General features: G+C 37.0%; 1 pseudogene; it reads left to right on the top strand.

Annotated features, from left to right (window-relative positions):
• The first annotated feature begins 343 nt into the window (after nt 1–343).
• On the top strand, nt 344–4,330 carry LOC116536500 (annotated as a pseudogene).
• The last annotated feature ends 351 nt before the right edge of the window (nt 4,331–4,681 follow it).

Below are 4,681 nucleotides of genomic sequence, written 5' to 3' on the forward strand. Positions count from 1 at the left end.
CTTACAGAATCCTGGAAGGCTCCTGAGGAAAGTATTTAATGGATGAATGAGAAAGTCAACCAAAAAATGGCAGGAGAAATATATTTGACAGAAGAAAAAGCATATTTGAAAGCTTTGTGTGAGGAAGAGCTTGATACATGGGAGGAAATAGGAGAATGTCAAATTTTGTTAGAGTTATTTCTGAATCTGAATGTCTTTCTTCCCCACTCTGCTTTGCATATGGCCTCAGATTTTTGATAATTAGGTTTTTATCCACTTTTCTATGTTTAATAACACACATACACACACACACACACACACAGAGAGAGAGAGAGAGAGAGAGAGAGAGAGAGAGAGACAGAGACAGAGACAGAGACAGAGACAGAGGCAGAGAGAAAGAAAACTCTTTAGATCATCTATCACTGAACTGCTCTTATTCTTACCATTCTGTCTTCAGTGGACCACAGTGTTCTTCCGATCTTGAGCTTGCTGGTTTGGGTTTTGCTAGCTGATGACAAACTTTCCATTTCTTGTCCTGGGCTTTGAGAATGGACATTCATTAGTTTGCTGTGTACTGTTTCTTACTACACTCCACTGTAGAAATTTGGATGGGAAGAGTAATCATAAAAAATGATCATGAAGACAAATAAGTAGAGGATAGAAAGAAACAGTTATGAGCAGTTAAATGAAAGAAGTAAGTTACAGAGCAACAGAGATTGTCTATAAGGTAATATAATTTTTGTAAAAAGCAAAAAATACATTATTTTGTTTATTATATACTACCCACATATATGCACACACACAAATGTATACATATACATATTTGAAAGTGTTGCATGACAAGAAGTGTAATATATATGTAATATGTATATACATATAACACATGTACATGTACACATATATGTATATACACATGCACATGTATATGCACACATGTATGTATATATGTATACACATGCGTAGGTACACATGTATATGTATACACACGTATATGTAAACATGTGTGTACACATGTGTATATGTATATACATGCATGCATACACATGTAAGTATACATAAGTACATTATACACATATACACATTACATGTATATTTAGCTCTTCCTCATGAAAAGCTTTCAAATAGGCTTTTTCTTTGTCTATTCATATATATGTAAATACATATATATACATATACACATATAAATATGTACCTATATATATACAGGTACATATGTATATACATATATACATACACACACATACACACACACACACACACACAGGCATACATACAACAGCTTAACAGTGGTTGCTTCTAAATACACCATCGTAGGATTATTCTTTTCTTTGTTTTATATCACTTTATATTGTTTGAATAAATTCAATTAAATTTTCTAAATAATGCTCACTCAGGAACTATACATTCATTAAGTTGTCTACTGAGATATATATACTAAAATTTTAAATTTACTTTGGTCAGTTAATAAAAACCCACATCTAGCACTTATGGGTATGGTTAAGAGTGGGAAAATAGAACAGGACTTGGCATGTCTATGTGACTAAACTTCAGGTATGTGACTAAACTTCAGGTCAGGAGAGACAAACTAGTTAAAAACTAAGTATAATGTTTGCACAGTTTGCAACATATTATCAAAGTTGATAAGCTCTCACTAGGCTTTAATGTTTCATTATATAAATCTATGTATACAAATTAACTCTTTGTTTTTTTTGTTTAAAAGGTAAACAAAGAATAATTAAAATACATTTGTTAATTAAATTTTGCTATTTTGAATTTTTGTTCCTGGAGAGAGGGAGCAAGCAAGGTAAATGCAATGACTTGGTATTTTGCTTTTCATGAGAGATTCAAAGTCAAAATAATAAAGTAGTGAGAGCCATAGTTTTTCAGCATCTTTATTCTTTATATGTAAACATGCATGAAATATGTTAAATAAATGCTCACATATTTAATCACATTCCAATTACCTTGTGAGGTTTAGGGCAGGTCTTACCATACTCATTGCTTTTGATGTTGTGGAAGCTGAGGCTCAATGTTAAAGGAGACAGCTAGGATCACACCCTGGGACAAGAGACTAAAGGTTTTTGCAAAGATCAATACAATGATTATCTGGATAAGTTTAAATTATTCCCCCAGGGACAATATTTCAACTCATACTTATATTTATTTTCATGAATAGTTTCTTCAGAGGACAGTTTAGTTTATGAGACAGTTTTATTACAAAGTATTTGGCCCAACCAAATTTGATTTTCTAGATGACTAAGTAGCCATTTATTGTAGGGAGAGATTTCAGATAATATGAAAAGGTCAGGTAAGAGCTGAAATATGTAAATTTCATGTCACCATTCATTTTGAGTCAACTATTTCTTCACTATGTAAAGAATTTGCATTTGATTTCTGTGTCATAACACTGAAGTAATATGAGAGTGTTTCATTTGGTATTGATACAATAAATAGAAATTTGAGCTTTCTTCACAGAAGCATAGCCATCTTCAAGCATTCACATAACACTTTATACTTCTAATCTACTGTACAATTTTTATATTACTCATATCTTTCAACAACCTTGTGAATATGCCAATAGTATTAACTTAAACACAAAAAAAAAGACATAGAAAGTTAAGTGACTTCTCCAGATACCTAAGATTTTATATTATTACAGCCTCATTGAATTATTAGATTAAAATGATGCTTCTAATCTTCCATATTCTTCATTTATTGTTAAATATTTTATATTAATTTAATAATGATTATAGTTCTAGGAGAAAATGAGGAACCAAATTTTCTTTTCATATCATAGCATAAATTATATCAGGCATTTTATTTTCAAAAAACTAGTTTTGCAAATAATAAAAATATGTTTTGTTGATATCTGAGGATTAGTTTTCATCAGATTCTATTGTATTTCATTTAAAAATGTTCATTTGCATAATTTATTGTATAAATACATCCCCTCTATGAATTACGTAAGAGTTTATTACTGACCGAATTAGGTTTATCTAGATCTGATAACTATTAAGACATATGTTTCAATTGGGCTTATGTACTATTAATTTCACTCCAACAACTTCTCTAGGTAGGCATCACTATCGGAATAGCAAAATTTGGTAATGTTGCAAAAATAGGTGGATACATTCCAAATCCTAATAAAATTTTGCTATGCAATTGCCTTAATAAATAATGCATACCCTGGTCTCTTCTCTGTGCTAGGACACTACTTATCTTTCCTCAGCATTGCTCCTTTCGCTACTGCTGGATTCGGGCATCTAGTTTTGAGATGGTACAAATACCCCCGATGGAGTCTTTGGTTCCCCTGGCAAGGTCCTGGAGAAAGCTTCTGACACTGTCAACCATCTCTTCACCAACCATACTATACAGAGAAGAGAGAGAAGTGCCCCTAAATCTCTCATCATGAAAGACTCGCAGCTCCAGCGCCAGGTCTCCGGCGGGTCTCTTCGCCCACCATGGCACCGATAGGCTCCTCCACGCCTGGCCACCAGCTCTGCCAGGGTGCTCCCAGGACAGGGACCACTGCGCCCAGAAGGGCTAGTAGTATTCTAGCACAGAAAAGAGCCCACAGTATACAGTGGAAGCAGGAGCGTGAGTCACGTATTGTTAGAAGAATTTTCCAGCATTGCCCTTGGAATGGCTTCAATCTCCTCTAAACACTCCTCAAGCACAGGGTGTTTGTTCCTGTGCTTCAGTCAGTAACAGACAGGTTTATTGATGACTGATTTATTGATCATTACATGGAGATGTTTGCTCATGGCTGGAATTCTTCCTCATGTCAATTTCCAGTCTTCTTTGGGTGCTCCAGTGGTTGGTGCTTTGCAAATCTGTGAATGCCATTTGATTCCAGGATACAGTGGGCCTGGCACCTGAGGTATCAGAGAGGAAGCCTCACCCATTCCCTAGTGAGAATTGCTGTGTGGTCTTCACCCTTTTGCAGCAGGCTCTTTTCCTCATTCAAGGAATGTCTGTGAATCTCTTTCCCCTCTGTCTTGTTGGTCAGGTGGTTAGTCTCCTGCATACGTCACGTCTCCCTCACTGCACTGCTTCGAATATCCTTGCTTCAATAAAGGAATTTAAATGCATCAGTGACTGTCTAACTTAGAAAGGAACTGGCCTTACTACCTTGGATTTGGTTTGCCCTTGGCTTTTCTCACCAGCAATGCAGCGCTCATATGTTACCAGACTCTTACAGTTGTGCCTGTTCTCCTTGGTCTTGTTAAGCAGCAGGCTCTTCCACAAGGCGGTCTACCTGCAGTCTGTGCTGAGCAGCTCAAATTCTGCAGAGAAGTTCCCGTCACCACGTCTGTCTCCTGCCAAACTGAAGGCAGCTGTGGGCCGCTGAGTTGCCTCCCATCCAAAGGAGGCAGGTGGGATTGGAAGGAGGCTGTGGCAGCTCTTTTCCCTGTTCAGATCCCCCTGCCAGGGAAGGCAGGACCCACTCTGCCAAGGGCCCTCTGCCTATTCCCTTTTCTCTGGGGAATTGGAGTTTTTGTCTCTGGTGCCTGTAAGGCAGAATCTTTCTGACACCAGTGTGTGGATTTCTACCACCACCACTGAGGCTGAAAGGACCACAGGTTTCTCTGCAGCTATTTTCTAGCATTTGCAGATGCCTGAGGCTGGACTGATTTGAGTATTTTGCTTTTCTCCCTGTGACATTTACCCTTCTGCCTTTCCTTGCTGCCTTCTACCACCC

This window comes from Sapajus apella, unplaced genomic scaffold, assembly GCF_009761245.1.
Source record: "Sapajus apella isolate SASKATOON/1434 unplaced genomic scaffold, GSC_monkey_1.0 scaffold101, whole genome shotgun sequence".
Lineage (NCBI taxonomy): Eukaryota > Metazoa > Chordata > Mammalia > Primates > Cebidae > Sapajus > Sapajus apella.